Below are 24046 nucleotides of genomic sequence, written 5' to 3'. Positions count from 1 at the left end.
CAACGATAGATTTTTCACCTTTGGTATTCGAACCAGAACCTTTCAGTTACTGGCCCAATGCTCTAACCACTAGGCTACCTGCTGGTTACTGGCCCAACGCTCTAACCACTAGGCTACATGCTGGTTGCTGGCCCAATGCTCTAACCACTAGGCTACCTGCAGTATTCCACAAAGGTAAGTCTTTGGTGTCATTCTCTCCCTGTTTTTTTTAGACAGCGTAGTCATATTCTGGAGTGGAGCATTGTGGTTCCTGATTTGTGCTTTTATCCCTAAAGAAGTCCCTTAACCTGTTGGGGCTAGGGGGCAGTATTTGCACGGCCGGATAAAAAACGTACCCAATTTAATCTGGTTACTACTCCTGCCCAGTAACTAGAATATGCATAGAATTATTGGCTTTGGATAGAAAACACCCTAAAGTTTCTAATACTGTTTGAATGGTATCTGTGAGTATCACAGAACTCATTTGGCAGGCCAAAACCTGAGAAGATTCCTTACAGGAAGTGGCCTGTCTGACAATTTCTTGCCCTCCTTGATCATCTCTAACAAATACAGGGGATCTCTGGCATGACATGACACTTCCTACGGCTTCCATGGGCTCTCAGAAGGCGGGAAAAAGCTGAACGATGTAATTCCATCCCCAGGCTGAAACACATTAGCGCGTTTGGCAAGTGCTCTATCAGAGAGCCATTAGACTGAGGCTCGTGCATGAGGGGATAGCATGCTTTTACTTTCACTCTCTTTGTAATAAAAAACGATTTCCCGGTCGGAATATTATCACTTTTTTACGAGAAAAATGGCATAAAAATTTATTTTAAACAGTGGTTGACATGCTTCGAAGTATGGTAATGGGATATTTAGACATTTTTTGTCACGAAATGCGCCATGCTCGTCACCCTTATTTACACTTTCGGATAGTGTCTTGAACTCACGAACAAAACGCCGCTATTTGGATATAACAATGGATTATTTGGGACCAAACCAACATTTGTTATTGAAGTAGAAGTCCTGGGAGTGCATTCTGACGAAGAACAGCAAAGGTAATAAAAAATTTCTTATAGTAAATCTGACTTTGGTGAGTGCTAAACTTGCTGGGTGTCTAAATAGCTAGCCCTGTGATGCCGGGCTATCTACTGAGAATATTGCAAAATGTGCTTTCACCGAAAAGCTATTTTAAAATCGGACATATCGAGTGCATAGAGGAGTTCTGTATCTATAATTCTTAAAATAATTGTTATGTTTTTTGTGAACGTTTATCGTGAGTAATTTAGTAAATTCACCGGCAGTGTTCGGTGGGAATGCTAGTCACATGCTAATGTAAAAAGCTGGTTTTTGATATAAATATGAACTTGATTGAACAAAACATGCATGTATTGTATAACATAATGTCCTAGGGTTGTCATCTGATGAAGATCATCAAAGGTTAGTGCTGCATTTAGCTGTGGTTTGGGTTTATGTGACATTATATGCTAGCTTGAAAAATGGGTGTCTGATTATTTCTGGCTGGGTACTCTGCTGACATAATCTAATGTTTTGCTTTCGTTGTAAAGCCTTTTTGAAATCGGACAGTGTGGTTAGATTAACGAGAGTCTTGTCTTTAAAATGGTGTAAAATAGTCATATGTTTGAAAAATTGTTTTTGCATTTTTGAGGTATTTGAATATCGCGCCACGGGATTACACTGGCTGTTGAGTAGGTGGGACGCAAGCGTCCCACCATACCATAGAGGTTAACCCTAAAGGTTGCTTCACATTCGAAAACAGTTTGTACATAAACTATATTATGATGACTTTTCGGCAAGGGTTTTTCCGGCTGTTCGTGAACACAAAACGTTTTCTCCAGGCAATCCGAAGTTAGTAGCAGTGTGTTGGTTCTAAAATTAAATGTTTGTTGTCATTCAAGAGACAAATTGTTTTCATGAAAAAAAATTGTACTTGATAAATACAGCACCAAACGTCTTAGTTAGATGCAAAATTGTCTGAGATCTCCTCTGCATTTTTTTATTAATTTTTTTACAAATTTCAAATGAAATCAAATTGTCACACGTTCCAAATACAACAGCTGTAGGGTAGACCTTACAGTGAAATGCTTACTTACAAGCCCATAACGAACAATGCAGTTTTAAGAAAAATAAGAGTTAAGAAAATATCTACTAAATTAGCTCAAGTAAAAAAAAATTAAAAGAGTAACAATAACAAGTTTATTTAAAGGAGGTACTGGTACAGAGTCAATATGCGGGGGTACCATTTAGTTGAGGTAATTGAGGCATATGTACATGTAGGTAGTGATAAGTGACTATGCATAGATAATAAACAGCAAGTAGCAGCAGTGCAAAAAAGGGGGGCGGGGTTAATGCAAATAGTCCAGGTAGCAATTTGATTAGCTCGTCTGGTAGGCTCGTGTAACTGGGCAGCTTGCAGTTGTGCTTTCCTTTGTAGTCCATAATAGTTTGCATGCCCTGCCACGTCCGACGAGTGTCAGAGCCGGTGTAGTACGATTCAATCTTAGTCTGTATTGACGCTTTGCCTGCTTGATTTCTTATAAGTGTTCGGGTTAGAGTCCCGATCCTTGAAAGGTGAATCTCTACCCGTTAGCTCAGTGCGGATGTTGCCCGTAATCCATGGCTTTTGGTTGGGGTGTGTACGTACGGTCACTGTGGGGACGACGTCATCAATGCACTTTTTGATGAAGCAGGTGACTGTTGTGGTAAACTCCTCAATGCCATCGGATGAATCCCGGAACATTTTCCAGTCTGTGCTAGCAAAACAGTCCAGTAGCTTAGCATCTGTGTCATTTGACCACTTCCGTATTGATTGAGTCACTGGTACTGAGTCACTGCTTTAGTTTTGCTTGTAAGCAGATTCCTGTAAGCAGGAATCAGAAGGATATACTGTAATTACGGTAAGATTTGCCAAATGGAGGGTGAGGGAGAGCTTTGTAGGCATCTCTGTCTGTGGAGTAAAGGTGGTCTAGAGTTATTTCCCCTCTGGTTGCATATGTGACATGCTGGTAGAACTGAGGTAAAACGGATTTAAGTTTGCCTGCATTAAAGTCCCCAGCCACTAGGGGTGCCACTTCTGGATGAACATTTTCTGCTTTGCTTATGGCCTTATACAGCTCATTGAGTGAGCTCTTTGTGCCAGCATTGGTTTGTGGTGGTAAATAGACAGCTACGAAAAATATAGATGAAAACTATTTTGGTAAATAGTGTGGTCTACAGCTTATCATGATACACTCTACCTCAGCTGAGCAAAACCTCTACAGCTTATGATAAGTATCAAAACAAAACCTCCAGACTTCCTTAATATTAGATTTAGCGCACCAGCTGTTATTGACAAATAGACACAGACCAGTGTCTTACCAAAGGCAACTGTTCTGTCTTGCCGATGCATGGAAAATCCAGCCAACTGTATATTATCCATGTCGTCGTTCAGCCACAACTCGACTATTCCGTTGGTAGGATAGTCTTGAACGGAGCTCATCCAGTTTAGTCTCCAGTGATTGCACGTCGGCCAATTGGACGGATGGTAGAGTCGGGTTACCCACTAACCGACGAATCCTCATAAGGCACGCAGCCCTGCATCCCCTGTATCGCCGTCTCTTCTTCATGCGAATGATGGGGATTTGGGCCTGGTCCAGCAGTAAATCCTTTGTGTCCTACTCGTTAAAGAGAAAATCTTCATCCACTTCGAGCTGAGTAACCGCTGTTCTGATATACAGAAGCCCTTTTCGGTCACAAATCAAATAAAATGTTATTTGTCACATACACATGGTTAGCAGATGTTAATGCGAGTGTAGCGAAATGCTTGTGCTTCTAGTTCCAACCATGAAGTAATATCTAACAAGTAATCTAACCTAACAATTTCACAACTACCTTATACACACACAAGTGTAAAGGAATGAATAAGAATATGTACATAAAAATATATGAATGAGTGATGGCCGAATGGCATAGGCAAGATGCAGTAGATGGTATAAGAGACGGTGTCAGAAACATTATATACAAAGTAAATTGCAAAAATGCAACGCAAAAAAACCCACACAAAATAGCACAATTGGATAGGAGCCCGTAAAACGGCAGCCATCTTCTCCGGCGCCATTGTCATTTCTTGAGTTGTTGATTAATCCAGACTATTTTGAGTGTATAATGGCTACGGTGTATCAAAATGGACAAACAGTGCTATTGTTGCTTTTTTTCTCGTTTTTAAGCGAAGGTCTTTAAAGGGAGTACGGGAGCACACTGGTTCGGTTCGCCTAGCCGAGTTCATCTAGACGCCTTAACCCTCAAGTCCTCTAACCCTAACACTGCGTAAAATGTCCTGTTTCCAAGTGTGTACATATAAGTCAGAAGTAGAAAGTCAGTATTGAAAAGTCATTATATAAACGGAGCTTGAACAGTCTTGATTAGTCGGCTCTGGAAGTTAATGGTTGTTAACACATGCTAACGGCCCCTAACACCTTGTCTATTGCCCTCATATCATGTCTCAACACTTACATCACAAGAAAGACAAGAAGATTTCTTGATTTTGATGGGTGTCATTTTTTTTTGTGGAATTAAAAACAAATATTTTTTTTAATACATTTGAAATGTTTAGAAATTAGATGTGCTGAAATGAAAGCAACTTCAGAAAATTAACACTTGGGTTATCGTGAATTTATGTCTGATCTCACAAACAATGTAAAGTATGTTTAGACAGGTGTAATCTATACCTAAGCGTGTTGATTTTTTAATCCTGCTATTGACACACTTGTTGAATTATGCAAGAGAACGTGATAACAACAGTAATGAATGAGGCAGTCTAGACAGGGCAGGCGCGGGCAGGTAGGATAGACAGAGCGTGGTTACAGCCCTGTTCCACCCCGTTGTTATTTATTCACATATGCAAATTAGAAACATAAGTTATTTTTTTTAACACAAAATATTTACAAAATACCTGATACAATAAGAAAAAGTTTATATGAGTGCATTCTAAGAAAAAAAAGGAAGTGACGTTTTACAATAAATTGAATATCTGCATTTTCACCATATTTGCATTTTTTTTTAAAACAGTTTTTACATTTTAGTAATTTGCAGACACTCTTATCCAGAGCGACTTATTGTTAGTGCATTCATCTTAAGATAGCTAGGTGGGACAATTACATTCAGTGCCTTCAGAAAGAATTTTAAGATCCCTTGACTTTTTTCACATTTTGTTACGTTATAGCCTTATTCTTAAATTGATTATATCATTTTCTCCCTCATCAAGCTACACATAACACCCATAAATGACAAAGCAGAAACATGTTTTTATAAAATTTCGCAAATGATCACATTTATTTTTGCTAAATATCACATTTTACATAAGTATTCAGATCCTTTACTCAGTACTTTGTTGAAGCACCTTTGGTAGGGATTACATCGTTGAGTCTTCTTGGGTATGACACTACTAGCTTGCCACTCCTGTATTTGAGGAGTTTCTCCCATTCTTCTCTGCAGATCCTCTCAAGCTTTGTCAGGTTGGATGGGGAGCGTTGGTGCACAGATATTTTCAGGTCTCTCCAGAGATGTTCGATCGGGTTCAAGTCCGAGCTCTCCAGCATTGTCTTGTCTGTGTGCTTAGGGTCGCTGTCCTGTGGGAAGGTGAACCTTCATCCCAGTCTGAGGTTCTGAGTGCTCTGGAGTAGGTTTTCATCAAGGATCTCTCTGTACTTTGCTCCGTTCATATTTGCCTTGATCCTGACTAGTCTCCCAGTCCCTGCCACTGAAAAACATCCCCACAGCAAGATGCTGCCACCACCATGCTTCACCGTAGGGATGGTGCCAGGTTTCCTCCAGACATGATGCTAGGCATTCAGCCCAAAGAGTTCAGTCTTGATTTCATCAGACCAGAGAATCTTGTTTCTCATGGTCAGAGTTTTCATGTGTCATTTGGCAAACTCCAAGTGGGCTGTCATGTGCCTTTTACTGAGGAGTTGCTTCAGTCTGGCCACTCTACCATAAAGGCCTGATTGGTGGAGTGCTGCAGAGATGCTTGTCCTTCTGGAAGTCTCTCCCATCTCCGCAGAGGAACTCTTGGTCACTTCCCTGACCAAGGCCCTTCTCCCCCGATTGCTCAGCTTGGATGTGCGGCCAACTCTAGGAAGAGTCTTGGTGGTTCCATACTTCTTCCATTCTTGGGGACCTTCAATACTGCAGAAATGTTTTGGTACTTTTCTGCAGATCTGTGCCTCGACATCTGTGCCTTGCTCTGACATGCACTGTCAACTGTAGGACCTTATATAGGCAGGTGTGTGCCTTTCCAAATCATGTATTCTAGTATTCTAGTCAAGGCCTATCCTATTTAACTAATACTGTACATATACTAATCTTCAGATATACTACATAGTCTATCCATATAGTCTATACATCCCATTACACTAGATACACTACATGACCAAAAATGTCTGGATACATGCTCGTCAAACATCTCATTCCAAAATCATGGGCATTGATATGGAGTTGGTCCCCCCCCCCATCGCCGCTGTAACAGCAGACACATCCTCTCCACTTCACCTGGTAGGACTGTGCAGAGCCTGAGACACCCAGCCCTGAGATGATGGTGTGGCGGATCTGACGGTTCATGGTGTCTGAAGGCAGCGGATAGATCTAGGAGGATGAGAACAGTTTTTCGCAATTGGGAGAACCTCTGTGACAGAGAATAGCAGTCTCGGTTGAGTGACCCGTCTTGAAGCCTGATTGGTTAGGTTTAAAGACAATGGTTCTGAAAGAGATAACGAGAGAGTTGAGAGACAGCACGCTCAAGTGTTTTGGAAAGAAACAAAAGGCCTACAGGTCTATACTTTTTGATGTCAGATGAGTTGAGTATTGTTTTCTTAAGGGGTCTCGTGTCTCAGGCCATTGGGGACGCAGCCAGTGGGAAGTGAGGAATGGCAGAAGGTCTCCAGAGATGGTCTGGAGAAGAGAGGAGGGGATGTGGTCAATTGGATGGGGTAGAGCAGGTTGTAGGGCAGCCAGACCTTACCAGTTGTAGGATTTCATCTGGAGAGAGAGGAGAGAAATAGGTCAAGGCGTAGGGTTGTTCTGTGTGAGTTTGACTAGTGGTCTCAATAGGATGAGTGAATGATGTCGTCAACCTTCTTTTCAAAGAGGTTGACGAAGTCGTCTGCAGAGAGGGAAGGGGCGGAGGATTAAGGAGGGAGGAGAAAGTGGAGAAGAGTTTTCCAGGATTATTTTTGGTATTTTTTTAATTTAAACCTTTATTTAACTAGGCAAGTCAGTTAAGAACAAATTCTTACTTACAATGACAACCTAGGAACAGTGGGTTAACTGCCTTGTTCAGGGGCAGAATGACAGATTTGTACCTTGTCAGCTCGGGGATTCAATCTAGCAATCTTTCGGTTACTGGCCCAATGCTCTAACCACTAGGCTACCTGCTGGTTACTGGCCCAATGCTCTAACCACTAGGCTACCTGCCACCCAGAGGCAGATGCTTAAAATGGAAAGTGGCTTTAGCAGCAGATACAGTGGAAGAGAAGTTATAAAGGAGGGAGTGAATCTTAGTTTTCCTCCATTTCCACTCAGCTGCCCGCAGCCCTCTTCTGTAAGCTCACAATGAGTCAATTAGCATGGAGCATGGAGCATGAGGGCCAAGCCGGCCAGGAGGAAAGGGGACAGTGCGAGTCATAGGATGCAGAAAGGGAGGAGAGTATGGCTGAAGAGACAGAATCAGGATACAGGAGGGAGAAGGACTTAGCAGAAGGGAGAGTTGATAGGATAGTAGAGGAGAGAGTAGTGGGAGAGAGAGCAGAGATTGTGATGGCACCTGACCATCTGGGTAGGGGCTGAGTGGTTAGGGTTGGAGGAAAGGGAGACAGAAAAGGGAACAAAGTAGTGATCAGAGATCTGGAGGGGGGTTACAGTGAGATTAGTAGGAGAACAGAGACCTGGAGGGGGGTTACAGTGAGATTAGTAGGAGAACAGAGACCTGGAGGGGGGTTACAGTGAGATTAGTAGGAGAACAGAGACCTGGAGGGGGGTTGCAGTGAGATTAGTAGGAGAACAGCCTCTAGTAAAGAGAAAGTTAATTTTGAGTATTGCTTGCCTTGTGAATTGGAGGGAAATGGGAAACATTGAGGTCAAAAGAGGCAAGGAGGGGAAAGAGAGAGTTGGAAATAAATGACTCAAAGGCAGATGTCAGGAGGTCGAAGTCGCCAAGTATGAAGAGTGATGAGGCATTGTCAGGAAATGAGCTTACAAAGGTGTCAAGTTCATTGAGGAACTCTCCAAGGGCACCTGGTGGGTGATAGATGACAACAATGTTAAGCTTGAGTGGACAAGTGACAGCATCGAATTCAAATGAGCAGACGGACATGTGAGAGAGGGAGAGAAGAGAAAATTACCAGAAAGCCCTGTGCCACCACCACTATGACCAGATCCTATTGGACTATGAGAGAAAACATAGTCGGGACTGAAGGGAAGCATAGGCTGCAATGAACTTGACGTTCTTGACCGCAGATCTGCAGTTTCAAACGTTGCCAGAGACTCGGAATTCCACTTGGGTTGCGTGCACAGGTTACACTAAATTATAAGGACTGCAGCCAAGGGGTGGGAGCCAACAGGGAGAGGAATGAACAGGCATAGAAAACACAAACATAGTTGTCAAAGCTACAAATTAGCACAATTAGATAATCAGAAAATAACTAGGTAAGATACTCAAGTGAGAGAGTGGTGTGGAGCCTTCCTCTATTTCTTTCCTCGAACAACTGGGCAGAACCGTCTTTGTTTCACCGATGAGACCGCCACTGACACGACCACCGCTTACAGCTGCCGCTGAGCTGTAAGGGGAGACTGAAGTGCTAACACCAATTGCTAATTGCCTAGCAGAGCTGAAGAGCACAGCTCCCTGTACTAATTGCTGATTGCCTAGGAGAGGAGAAACCACTCCCCCCCCTCCAATACAGCCAGTGATTACCAAAACAAGTCACAAATTACCCTGCCCCTTGATCCTGGTTGATGTGTCAACATTCATCTGCAAGTTATGAGCAGTCAGCAGTTCATACACCAAGTAGTCTACAGGGAAGACAGGAAGCAGTTCACACATCAAGTAGGCTACAGAGAAGACAGGAAGTAGTTCACACACCAAGTAGACTACTGGGAAGAGAGGAAGCAGTTCACACACCAAGTAGACTACTGGGAAGACAGGAAGCAGTTCACACACCAAGTAGACACCTGGGAAGACAGGAAGCAGTTCACACACCAAGTAGACTCCTGGGAAGACAGGAAGCAGTTCACACACCAAGTAGACTACTGGGAAGACAGGAAGCAGTTCACACACCAAGTAGACTACTGGGAAGACAGGAAGCAGTTCACACACCAAGTAGACTACTGGGAAGACAGGAAGCAGTTCATACACCAAGTAGTCTACAGGGAAGACAGGAAGCAGTTCACACACCAAGTAGTCTACTGGGAAGACAGGAAGCAGTTCACACACCAAGTAGACTCCTGGGAAGACAGGCAGCAGTTCACACACCAAGTAGACTACTGGGAAGACAGGAAGCAGTTCACACACCAAGTAGGCTACAGGGAAGACAGGAAGCAGTTCACACACCAAGTAGGCTACAGAGAAGACAGGAAGTAGTTCACACACCAAGTAGACTACTGGGAAGAGAGGAAGCAGTTCACACACCAAGTAGACTACTGGGAAGACAGGAAGCAGTTCACACACCAAGTAGACACCTGGGAAGACAGGAAGCAGTTCACACAGCAAGTAGACTCCTGGGAAGACAGGAAGCAGTTCACACACCAAGTAGACTACTGGGAAGACAGGAAGCAGTTCACACACCAAGTAGACTACTGGGAAGACAGGAAGCAGTTCACACACCAAGTAGACTACTGGGAAGACAGGAAGCAGTTCATACACCAAGTAGTCTACAGGGAAGACAGGAAGCAGTTCACACACCAAGTAGTCTACTGGGAAGACAGGAAGCAGTTCACACACCAAGTAGACTCCTGGGAAGACAGGCAGCAGTTCACACACCAAGTAGACTACTGGGAAGACAGGAAGCAGTTCACACACCAAGTAGGCTACAGGGAAGACAGGAAGCAGTTCACACACCAAGTAGGTTACAGGGAAGACAGTCAGCACTTAGCTAGCAAAGCAAAAAGACAGTACTAGACAACAGATGAAGACAAAAATTATACTTATCACACCTGGAGATATCAGGAGTCCTCTAGGTATAGAGTGAAGAACAATACCTGAACTCTACTAATTATTTGTCTGTGCCAGCAACATGGGAAAATATAGTCTAGCAAGCAACTGCAATGGGAATTTGCATTGAGATTTAACTAACTGATTTTGTTGACTAAATATAATAAAGATTTGACTAATGAATGTCAGGTTTGGTCAAATATAGATAAAGAGTTGTCTTAATATATGTCTCTGGTGTTTTATGTTAGGTCATCACCTTCTGTGGTTAGTTTTGGTCACCATTTTATGTTTGGGTTAAGAGTGCAGTGTGCACTTCAACCAGTGGATGCAGCAATACACTAAGTAGGGTCTGTCTGCCTGAGAAAGGAAAATGCAAAGAAAAAAGAGCCAGGGCATTCTGTCGTGGAGGACACTCCACGACAAGTCAAGACATTGAAATGGTTACAGAAATTGATATCACAACACTCGGCATCCAGGTATGAAGCAGTCTTATTATTAGTGTCTATCTAGAGGACACGGGCACTGCCCCTGTAGATACCAAAGTTAGCTGGCTAGCCTGCTGTACAACATAGCTAGCTAGCTATATTGCTATGTAACAACCAACAGAAAACAGCACATTTCTACATTCAAAGTTAGTAACTAGCTGGCTACTAAAGTTATTTAACTGTAAGTGTAATTTTATGTTAGCTAGCTATGCTTTTTTTTGGCTAGTTAGCTAGCTAGTTAGCTTGCAAGCTAGTTCATTTTTGCTGACAAAGATTCCAGAGGTAAAGTTAATGTTAGATAGCTAGGCTAGCAGTAGCTACAATAACTGTTCTTTCTTATTTGTATTAGTTAACTATACTCATATTCAAATCGTGTTATTGTGCTAATGATGATTTCCGATTTTCATAATAAATACACACACAGCGAATTGTGGCTTAACGTGACCATGCCCCTGAGTAAGGTACAGCCGTTGGGTACTCCCGTTACTCCCATGTCATTAGATTAACTACTGACACTTTTTCTATTGTGTCACGTCCTGACCATAGTAAGATGTTATTTTCTATGGTAGAGTAGGTCAGGGCGTGACAGGGGGTGTTTTGTGTTTTTCTATGTTTTCTATTTCTATGTTCTTGGGTTCTAGTTTTTGTATTTCTATGTTAGTTTGTTTGGGATGATCTCCAATTAGAGGCAGCTGGTCCTCGTTGTCTCTAATTGGAGATCATACTTAAGTAGGGGTTTTTCTTCCTGGGTTTTGTGGGTGATTATTTTTGAGGAGTGTTTGTTTCTCCTCTGCGTCACGGTTTGTTGTTTTGTCGATTCAGTTTATTTATGTATTGCAAAGCTTCACAGATTAAATAAAAATGTGGAACTACACACACGCTGCACTTTGGTCCTCTACTCCTTTTGACAGCCGTGACATATTGTTTCAATAAACCTTTTCAGCAGTCTCACGCGTCGTTATAAACATACCTGGCTGTCACAAGAACAAAATATTTGCATTATACTTATTTTGCAACTCTAATTTGTTACCATACCTGCTAACACTGACAGTAAAGCTGGTAAAGCTGGCGCACCATACTTACCTCACTGTTTGTTTACCCCTAGCTTTTTTGCCAGTTAGCTGATGTTAGCTGGCTGGCTAGCGAGATAAGTTAATCTCGATCTAATACGCTAGTCTTAAATATGCCTTGTTACTACTTCCAGTCTTTTTGCTCCCTTGAACATTCTAGGTATTTAGATTTAGATTGGTTGGCTGCCGCCTCCCCGGAGACCAGCTGTGCAGACAACCCTACCAAATGGCCTAAAGTAGCCCATGGCAATATCTACACCTACATAGTGGAATCTCCGGGTTTGCATAAATATCCAAATGCAGAAGAATATTACAGCTGTTATTTAGACGGCTACATCTCACTAGTCCTTACTACAAGCTAACTAGCAAGCTTTATGCAATACACATAGCTAGTTAGATACAAACAAGTGCTTGTGACTTACCAGTGATGAAGTGTTTCAAACACACAATGTATCGTGCAACCGTAGCCAACAGCTTTCCATCGTCATCGTGGCGTAATAGCCTGAAACCATGATATTCGTCTGGGTTGATTAAACTTAGTTGGTGGTCTTTTGTTGCATACTATTTTTCAAACAAAATGGCACGCAACAGCTTTTCGGCATCTTAAAAGCACCTCTTCAGCGTCTGATCCCGTTAGCGGGATCAAAATCCAGCGAAAAATCATATCGCCAATTAGCATTAAAAAAAATCATAATATATATATTTTTTAATTAATTTTATTTTTTATTTTTTTATAGATACACCTCTCCTGAATCGACCCACGTCGTCCGATTTCAAAAAGGTTTTACAGGAAAAGCAAATCATTAGATTATGGTAGATGAGTCCATCGTAAAAAGCAGCAACATAGCCATTTTCCGACCAACCACTTGCATCACAAATAACCAAAAAACAGCTAAATGCAGCACTAACCTTTTACAAACTTCATCAGATGACACACCTAGGACATCATGTTATACAATGCATGCATTCTTTTGTTCAATAAAGGTCATATTTATATATAAAAACAGCATTTTACATCGGCGCGTAACGTTGACTGACTATTTTCCCCTCAAATGCGTCCCGGGAAACAGCGCATAATTCCATTTATTACTATTCGAAAAGATTTTTTACATTTATATTGTCAATCTAATATTTTATAGATGAATATCTCTTGAGAACACCTGTCATACCAGATTTTAAATTAACTTTACTGGGTAATCACACTTTGCGATAAAAGGAGATGCGATACTCAGAAAATGAGCTAATATACAGAGCTCGGCGCCATCTTGGAACAATCGCATGTCACATCTCATCTTGTATAATATTGTCAATAATCGCCTACCTTTAGTTGTCTTCATCAGAAAGCACTTCCAGGAATCCCAGGTCCACAACAGATGTATTTTCGGTCGAAAAAGTCCATACTTCACGTTCCATTAGCCTGCTGTTGGTAGCGCGTCCTAGGGCTCTCTCCAAGCGCAGGGCTGAAGTTTCGGATAAAATGAGATTCTCCCGCCTGTAGGTTCGTTCAAACATGTCAAACGTTGTAAAACATTAATCTTCAGGGCCTGTAACACCAAGAGAGCCAATAAGATTCGAGGGGGATGATTTCATTGCCTTTCAAACCGTTTCCAAAGGTGGGGGTAGACATGGCCGCCGGCGTCATAATGGTGATGGCCCATCCCCTGTGACCAATTTCCAATGAGTCTCATTCACTGAGTTTCGACTGTATAAGGCTCAAACCACTGTGAAAAGACTGGCGACATCTAGTGGAAGCAATAGGAAGTGCTCACTGAACCATGGTTAACGGTGTGATTAATAGGGAAAGATGAGAAGTCGAGTCCACAATTCTGAATTCCACTTCCTGTTTCAATCGGTCTCGGGGTTTTGACTGCCATTTGAGTTCTGTTATACTCACAGACACCATTCAAACAGTTTTAGAAACTTTAGGGTGTTTTCTATCCATATATAATAAGTATATGCATGCCCTAGCTTCTGAGTTTGATTAGTAGGCCGTTGAAAATGGGAACGATTTTTTTTCAAAATGCGCTGTGGCGCCCCCTATCCTAGGGTATCCTCAAGAGGTTCAAAGCAGTACTAGCTAGCTAGTTAAGAAAGTATGTTGGAATCGTCTTTTTTGGCTGATAATCGTGATGTATATTCAATCGTTTCCCGCCAGCAGGACACCTGTCGACAACTTCCGGTGAAATTGGAGGGCGCGCAATTCAAATAAATAATCACGAAAATGATGGATATTAAACATTTAGGTACATACAAGTGTCTTATATCTGTTAAAAGCTTAAAGTCTTGTTCATCTAACTGCATTGTCCGATTTATAATAAGATTTACAGCGAAAGCATGTCATGCGATTGTTTGAGGACGGCGCCCCACATCAAAATATTTTTCAACCAGCACAGGCTTCATAAAATCACAAATAGCGATTAAATATTCACTTACTTTTTGAAAATCTTCCTCTGATTTGCAATCCAATGGGTCCCAGCTACAACATGCATGGTCGTTTTGTTAAATAAAATCCTTCTTTATATCCCAAAAAGTCAGTTTAGTTGGCGCCATCGATTTAAGTAATTCACTCTTTCAACATACAGAGAAAGGAATCCAAAAAGCTACTGCTAAACTTTGTTAAAACAAGTCAAAATACGTTTCTATTTAATCCTCAGGCACCATAACATGTAATTAAACTATAATATTTAATACGGAAAGAAGTATGTTCAATAGGAAAGCAAAATTAGCAGGTGTGCATCCTCTTCGTCACGCGCGCACAGACTGATTTCCAACTCTGACTCCCAGTACTAAAACTCAGAATTCTTCCTCGTTTGGGAAGAAACAAGCCTGAAATCTTGAACAAAGACTGTTGACATCTAGTGGAAGCCATAGGAATTGCAATCTGGGAGCTGGATTTTGGATATGACCCTATACGTTCCATTGGAAGAGCATGGGCTCTCAAAAAAAAAGATTACGGTTGGTTTTTCTTTGGATTTTCTCTTACCATATCTACTGATTTATAGTCTTATACACTATCTTAACATTTCTACAAACTTCAACCTGTTTTCTATCCAATGGTACCAATTATATGCATATCCCGGCTTCTGGGCCTGAGTAACAGGCAGTTTACTTTGGGCACGTCAATCAGACAGGAAGTGGAGAAAAATAGACCCTAGCCTAAAGAAGTTTTAAGACAGCATGCAAGTATGTTAGAATTGACCTACCAAGCATACCCAAAATGTTTATAGAATGATATATATATATAAAAAAGAATACAGCCATTGTCGGGTGGTGAGTAATGTAGGCAATTTAACACCTTAGTAACGGAAGTACCCTATGGATGTACCTTACTAATGGGCGTGGTCACATTAAGCCCTGCCTCGCCGTGTGTATCAGCTGAATGCCAAGTAACGGAGATTGGAGTGAGACAGACAAAAGGTAAGTTATTCCCATTAAGATAACGAGGATGTTGATGCATGTCAAGCCAGTTTTCACATCAAATTAAATCCAATGTTATTTGTCAATTTAAATAGGTCCTGGTGACCATTTTGATTAATTGTTCAGCAGTCTTATGGCTTGGGGGTAGAAGCTGTTAAGGAGCCTTTTGGTCTTAGACTTGATGCTCCGGTACCGCTTGCCGTGCGGTAGCAGAGAGTCTATGACTTGGGTGACTAGAGTCTTTATAATTATTTTGGCCTTCCTCTGACTCCTCCTAGTATATAGGTCCTGGATGTCAGGAAGCTTGGCCTCGGTGATGTACTGGGCTGAAAGTACTACCCTCTTTAGAGCCTTACAGTCAGATGCCGAGCAGTTGCCAGCTTGATGACTGGCTATCATCAAGTTGCCCACTCAGGAAAAAAACTTCAAACTATAACCAGTGCCTGCAACCTGGATCAGGTTGTCAGTCAACCTACCAGTGTATTTACAAACAGAACAGGAATAAAATCATCATGTATTGATCACATCTTTACTAACGCTGCAGATATTTGTTTTAAAGCAGTATCCAAATCCGTAGGATGTAGTGATCACAATATAGTAGCCATATCTAGGAAAACCAAAGTTCCAAAGGCTGGGCCTAATATAGTGTATAAGAGGTCATGCAATAAGTTTTGTAGTGATTCATATGTTGATGATATTAAAAAAATAAAAAAAATAAAAAAATACAATTATTTCACCTTTATTTAACCAGGTAAGCTAGTTGAGAATAAGTTCTTATTTACAACTGCGACCTGGCCAAGATAAAGCAAAGCAGTGCGACACAAACAACAACACAGAGTTACACATGGAATAAACAAGCCTACAGTCAATAACACAATAGACAAAAGAAAGTCTATATACAGTGTGTGCAAATGTAGTAAGATCAGGCATTAAATAGGCCATAGTAACACTGGAGTGATAAATGAGCAGATGATGATGTGCAAGTAGAGATACTGGTGTGCAAAAGAGCAGAAAAGTAAATAAAAACAATATGGGGATGAGGTAGGTAGATTGGGTGGGCTATTTACAGATGGACTATGTACAGCTGCAATGATCGGTTAGCTGCTCAGATAGCTGATGTTTAAAGTTAGTGAGGGAAGTATAAGTCTCCAGCTTGAGCGATTTTGCAATTCGTTCCAGTCACTGGCAGCAGAGAACTGGAAGGAAAGGCAGCCAAAGGAGGTGTTGGCTTTGGGGATGACCAGTGAGATATTCCTGCTGGAGCGCTTGCTACAGGTGGGTGTTGTTATCGTGACCAGTGAGCTGAGATAAGGCGGAGCTTTACCTAGCCTCTTCAGCGTCTCATCCCGTCAGCGGGATCAAAATCCAGCGAAAAATCATATCGCCATTAGCATAACAAAATGTAATAATTTGAATTTTTTTTTTTTTTTTTTTTTTTTTCGTTTTATAGATACACCTCTCCTGAATCGACCCACGTCGTCCGATTTCAAAAAGGTTTTACAGGAAAAGCAAATCATTAGATTATGTTAGAGGAGTCCATCGTAAAAAGCAGTAACATAGCCATTTTCCGACCAACCACAAGCATCACAAATAACAAAAAAATAGCTAAATGCAGCACTAACCTTTTACAAACTTCATCAGATGACACACCTAGGACATCATGTTACACAATGCATGCATTCTTTTGTTCAATAAAGTTCATATTTATATATGAAAACAGCATTTTACATCGGCGTCTGACGTTGACTAACTATTTTCCCGTCAAAAGCATCCGATGAAACAGTGCTACAATTTAATGAATTACTATTCGAAAACATGTTTAAAATGTAATATTGTCATTCTAAGATTTATAGATGAATATCTCTTGAAAGCACCTGTCATACCAGATTTAAAAATAACTTTACTGGGTAATCACACTTAGCGATAAAAGGGGATGCGATACTCAGAAAATGAGCTGGTAAATACAGCTCGGCACCATCTTGGAACAATCGCATATCACATTTGATGTTGTATAATATTGTCAATAATCCCTTACCTTTAGTTGTCTTCATCAGAAAGCACTTCCAGAAATCCCAGGTCCACAACAGATGTATTTTTGGTCGAAAAAGTCCATCCTTTATGTTCCATTAGCTTGCTGTTGTTAGCGCGTCTGAAGGCAGTATTCCAAAGCTCTGGGACAGCCGTGTCGGAAAAAAGCTATCTTTTTCCCATTTAGGTTCGTTCAAACATGTCAAACGTTGTATAACATAAATCTTCAGGGCCTGTTTCAACAAGAGAGCCAATAAGATTCGAGGGGGACGATTTCAATGTGTTTCAAAACGTTTCCAAAGGTGGGGGTAGACAGGGCCGCCGGCGTCATAATGGTGATGGCCCTCCCGCTGTGACCAATTTCCAACGCGTCTCATTCACTGAGTTTCGACTGTAGAAGGCTCAAAACACTTTGTAAAGACTGGCGACATCTTGTGGAAGCAATAGGAAGTGCTCAATAAACGATATCTCACGGTGTGCTTAATAGGCAACGTGATGAAGTTGAGTTCGCAATTCAGAATTCCACTTCCTGTTTCCATCTGTCTCGGGGTTTTGACTGCCATATGAGTTCTGTTATACTCACAGACACCATTCAAACAGTTTTAGAAACTTTAGGGTGTTTTCTATCCACAGGTATTAATTATATGCATATCCTAGCTTCTGAGTCTGATTAGTAGGCCGTTGAAAATGGGCACGAATTCTTTCCAAAATGCGCTGTGGCGCCCCCTATCCTAGGGTAACGTCAAGAGGCTAGCATAGATTTATAGATAACCTGGAGCCAGTGGGTCTGGCGATGAATATGTAGCGAGGGCCAGACGGCTAGAGCACACAGGTCGCAGTGGTGGGTGATATAAGGGGCTTTGGTAACAAAATGGATGGCACTGTGATAGACTGCATCCAGTTTGCTGCGTAGAGTATTGGAAGCTATTTTGTAGATGACATCGCCGAAGTCGAGGATCGGTAGGATAGTCAGTTTTACTAGGGTAAGTTTGGCGGCGTGAGTGAAGGAGGCTTTGTTGCGAAATAGAAAGCCGATTCTAGATTTGATTTTGGATTGGAGATGTTTAATATGAGTCTGGAAGGAGAGTTTACAGTCTAGCCAGACACCTAGGTATTTGTACACTGCTCAAAAAAATAAAGGGAACACTTAAACAACACAATGTAACTCCAAGTCAATCACACTTCTGTGAAATCAAACTGTCCACTTATGAAGCAACACTGATTGACAATAAATTTCACATGCTGTTGTGCAAATGGAATAGACAACAAGTGGAAATTATAGGAAATTAGCAAGACACCCCCGATAAAGGAGTGGTTCTGCAGATGGGGACCACAGACCACTTCTCAGTTCCTATGCTTCCTGGCTGATGTTTTGGTCAGTTTTGAATGCTGGCGGTGCTTTCACTCTAGTGGTAGCATGAGATGGAGTCTACAACCCACACAAGTGGCTCAGGTAGTGCAGCTCATCCAGGATGGCACATCAATGCGAGCTGTGGCAAGAAGGTTTGCTGTGTCTGTCAGTGTAGTGTCCAGAGCATGGAGGCGCTACCAGGAGACAGGCCAGTACATCAGGAGACGTGGAGGAGGCCGTAGGAGGGCAACAACCCAGCAGCAGGACCGCTACCTCCGTCTTTGTGCAAGAAGGAGCAGGAGAAGCACTGCAAAATGACCTCCAGCAGGCCACAAATGTGCACGTGTCTGCTCAAACGGTCAGAAACAGACTCCATGAGGGTGGTATGAGGGCCCGACGTCCACAGGTGGGGGTTGTGCTTACAGCCCAACACCGTGCAGGACGTTTGGCATTTGCCAGAGAACACCAAGATTGGCAAATTCGCCACTGGCGCCCTGTGCTCTTCACAGATGAAAGCAGGTTCACACTGAGCACGTGACAGAGTCTGGAGACGCCGTTGAGAATGTTCTGCTGCCTGCAACGTCCTCCAGCATGACCGGTTTGGCGGTGGGTCAGTCATGGTGTGGGGTGGCATTTCTTTGGGGGGCCGCACAGCCCTCCATGTGCTCGCCAGAGGTAGCCTGACTGCCATTAGGTCCCGAGATGAGATCCTCAGACCCCTTGTGAGAACATATGCTGGTGCGGTTGGCCCTGGGTTCCTCCTAATGCAAGACAATGCTTGACCTCATGTGGCTGGAGTGTGTCAGCAGTTCCTGCAAGAGGAAGGCATTGATGCTATGGACTGGCCCGCCCGTTCCCCAGACCTGAATCCAATTGAGCACATCTGGGACATCATGTCTCACTCCATCCACCGTGGCGTTGCACCACAGACTGTCCAGGAGTTGGCGGATGCTTTAGTCCAGGTCTGGGAGGAGATCCCTCAGGAGACCATCCGCCACCTCATCAGGAGAATGCCCAGGTGTTGTTGGGAGGTCATACAGGCACGTGGAGGCCACACACACACTACTGAGCCTCATTTTGACTTGTTTTAAGGACATTACATCAAAGTTGGATCAGCCTGTAGTGTGGTTTTCCACTTCAATTTTGAGTGTGACTCCAAATCCAGACCTCCATGGGTTGATAAATTGGATTTCCATTGATTATTTTTGTGTGATTTTGTTGTCAGCACATTCAACTATGTAAAGAAAAAAGTATTTAATAAGATTATTTCTTTAATTCAGATCTAGGATGTGTTGTTTAAGTGTTCCCTTTATTTTTTTGAGCAGTATATTTGTATTTGCTCGTCTGTGGTGTGTAATGACACTGCACTTGACACATTTATGAAACTACTTATTCCAGTTACTAAATAGCACGAGCCCATTAAGAAAATGACTTTCAAAACTGTTAAATCCCCGTGGATTGATGAGGAATTTAACAATTGTATGGTTGAGAAGGATGAGGCAAAAGGTATGGCAGTTAAGTCTGGCAGCCCAACTGATTGGCAAACAAACTGCAAATTAAGAAATCACGTGATTAAACTAAACAAAAAGAAAAAGAAACTACACTATGAAAGAAAGATAAATTATATAAAGTATCACAGTAAAAAGCGTTGGGTCACCTTAAATGAATCTTTGGGGAAAAAAGCTAACTCGGCTCTTTCATTTTTTATTTTTTTTTACATTTTATTTCAACAAGTTCTCATTAACAACTGCGACCTGGCCAAGATAAAGCAAAGCAGTGCGACACAAACAACACAGAGTTACACATGGAATAAACAAACATACAGTCAATAACACAATAGAAAACTCTATATACAATGTGTGCAAATGACGAAAGATTAGGGAGGTAAGGCAATAAATAGGCAGTAGTAGTGGCGAGATAATTACAATTTAGCAAATAAACACTGGAGTGATAGATGTGCAGAAGATGAATGTGCAAGTAGAGATACTGGGGTGCAAAGGAGCAAACACATAAATAACAATATGGGGATGAGGTAGTTGGGTGGGCTTTTTACAGAAGGGCTGTGTACAGGTGCAATGATCGGTAAGCTGCTCTGACAGCTGATGCTTAAAGTTATTGAGGGAGATATAAGAGTCCAGCTTCAGTGATGTTCCAGCAGAGAACTGGAAGGAAAGGCGGCCAAAGGGGGAGTTGGCTTTGGAGATGACCAGTGAAATATACCTCCTGGAGCGTGTGCTACGGGTGGGTGCTGCTATGGTGACCAGTGAGCTGAGATAAGGTGGGAATTTACCTAGCAAAGACTTATAGATGACCTGTAGCCAGTGGGTTTGGCTACGAATATGAAACGAGGGACTGCCAACGAGAGCATACAGGTTGCAGTGGGGGGTAGTACATGGGGCTTTAGTGACAAAACGGATGGCACTGTGATAGACTACATCCAATTTGCTGAGTAGATTGTTGGAGGCTATATCGCCGAAGTCATGGATCGGTAGGATTGTCAGTTCTACGAGGGTATGTTTGGCAGCATGAGTGAAGGATGTTTTGTTGTGAAATAGGAAGCCTATTCTAGATTTCATTTTGGATTGGAGATGCTTAATGTGAGCCTGGAAGGAGAGTTTGCAGTCTAACCAGACACCTAGGTATTTGTAGTTGTCCACATTTTCAAAGTCAGAAACATCCAGAGTAGTGATGCTAGACAGGCAGGCGGGTGCAGGCATCGATCGTTGAATCAGATGGCTCATTCATCACAAAGCCTACTGATATTGCAAACTACTGTAATAAATGTTTCACTGGCAAGTTAAGTAAACTCAGGGATGACATGCCAACAACAAAAGCTGACACTACACATTCAAGTATATCAGACCAAATTATGGAAGACAAGAATTGTACTTTTGAATTCCGTAAAGTCAGTGTGGAAGAGGTGAAAAAATTATTGTTGTCTATCAACAATGACAAGCCACCTGGGTCTGACTATCTGGATGGAAAATTACTGAGGTAATAACAGACGATATTGCCACTCCTATTTGCCACTCAACAAGCACAGCACTTACACAAATTACTGATGATTGGCTGAGAGAAATTGATGATAAAATGATTGTGTTTGCTGTCTTGTTAGACTTCAGTGCAGATTTTGATATTATTGATCATAATCTGCTGCTGGAAGAACGTATGTGTTACGGCTTTACATCCCCTGCTATAATGTGGATAAAACGTTTATTGTCTAACAGAACACAGAGGGTGTTCTTTATTGGATGCCTCTCAAATATAATCCAGTTAGAATCAGGAATTCCCCAGGGTAGCTGCTTAGGCCCCTTGCTTTTGTCAATTTTTACTAATGACATGCCACTGACTTTAAAGTGAAGCCAGTGTCTATGTATGCGGATGACTCAACACTATACATGTCAGCTACTACAGGGACTGACATGACGGCAACACTTAACCTCTTCGCTATAGGGGGCAGTATTTTCACGGCCGGATGAAAAACGCACCCAAATTAAACGGCCTACTTCTCGGGCCCAGAGTCAAATATTTGCATATAATTAGTAGATTTGGATAGAAAACACTCTGAAGTTTCTAAAACAGTTTGAACGGTGTCTGTGAGTATAACAGAACTCATATGGCAGGCAAAAACCTGAGAAAAGGTCAACCAAGAAGTGAATGATCTGAGAAATGTAGTTCTTCTTTCTAGTCCCTTTCAAAACTACAGTATCTGTGCACTTTCTAAGACTTCCATTGACTGTCTAAAGCCTTCAGAAAGTGGATTGAGCCTTCTCCTGTCTCTGGGCAGATAATAGGAGCTCAGTTACTGAGTGGTCTAGCTGAGGACAAAGAGATTGGATATGTGCGGTCACGAGAGCACGCTGTTTTTTATTTTCCTGCTTGAATGAATACACTACTGTCTGGTTGGAATATTATCGCAATTTTACATTAAAAGTACCATAAAATTGTATTTTAAGCAGCATTTGACATGCTTCTAAGTACGGTAATGGAATATTTTGACTTTTTGTGTCTCGAATTGCGCTCGCACGTTACCCTTTGGATAATGACCTGAACGCACAAACAAAACGGAAGTATTTGGACATAACTATGTATTATTTAGAACAAAAACAACATTTCTTGTGGAAGTAGCAGTCCTGGGAGTGCATTCTGACGAAGATCAGCAAAGGTAATACAATATTTCTAATACTAATTCTGAGTTTAGGTGACCCCGAAGTTGGTAGGTGTCTGAATAGCTAGCCGTGATGGCTGCGCTATGTACTCAGAATATTTTAAAATCTGACACAGCGGTTGCATAAAGGAGTACTCTATCTATAATTCTTAAAATAATTGTTATGTATTTTGTCAACGTTTATGATGAGTATTTTTGTAAATTCACTGGAAGTTTTTGGTGGGAAATACATTTTCTGAACATCAAGCGGCAATGTAAAATGCTGTTTTTGGATATAAATATGAACTTTATTGAACAAAACATACATGTATTATGTAACATAATGTCCTAGGAGTGTCATCTGGTGAAGATCGTCAAAGGTTAGTGCATAATTTAGCTGTGTTTTCGGTTTCTGTGACATATAAAATAACGGATAAAAAAATATATTTATATACCGTTGCTTGGAAAATGGCTGTGTGATTATTTGTGTCTATGTACTCTCCTAACATAATCTAATGTTTTGCTTTAGCTGTAAAGCCTTTTTGAAATCGGACAATGTGGTTAGATTAACGAGAGTCTTATCTTTAAAATGGTGTAAAATAGTTGATTGTTTGAGAAAATTGAATTGTGGTATTTTAGTTGTTTTTGTATTTCGCGCCATGCGATCCCATTGGCTGTTGGCTAGAACGCCTAGATGTAAGAAGTTAACAAAGAGCTGCAGTTAGTTTCAGAGTGGGTGGCAAGGAATAAGTTAGACCTAAATATTTCTAAAACTAAAAGCATTGTATTTGGAACAAATCACTCACTAAACCCTAAACCTCAACTAAATCTTATAATAAATAATGTGGAAATTGAGCAAGTTGAGGTGACTAAACTGCTTGGAGTAACCCTAGATTGTAAACTGCCATGGTCAAAACATATTGATGCAGTAGTAGCTAAGATGGGGAGAAGTCTGTCAATAATAAAGTGATGCTCTGCCTTCTTAACAACACTATCAACAAGGCAGGTCCTACAGACCCTAGTTTTGTCGCACCTGGACTAATGTTCAGTCGTGTGGTCAGGTGCCACAAAAAAGGCGTATGAAAATTTCAATTGGCTCAGAACAGGGCAGCACGGCTGGCTTTTGGATGTACACAGAGAGCTAATATCAATAATATGCATGTCAATCTCTCCTGGCTGAAAGTGGAGGAGAGATTGACTTCATCACTACTTTTATTGATGAGAAGTATTGACATGTTGAATACACCGAGCTGTCTGTCTAAACAACTGGCACACAGCTCAGACACCCATGCATACCCCACAAGACATGCCACAAAAGGTCTCTTCACAGTCCCCAAGTCCAGAACAGACTATGGGAGGTACACA

Source organism: Salmo salar, chromosome 15 (genome assembly GCF_965601325.2).
Source record: "Salmo salar chromosome 15, fSalSal1, whole genome shotgun sequence".
Lineage (NCBI taxonomy): Eukaryota > Metazoa > Chordata > Actinopteri > Salmoniformes > Salmonidae > Salmo > Salmo salar.
This window is presented reverse-complemented; position numbering follows the sequence as displayed.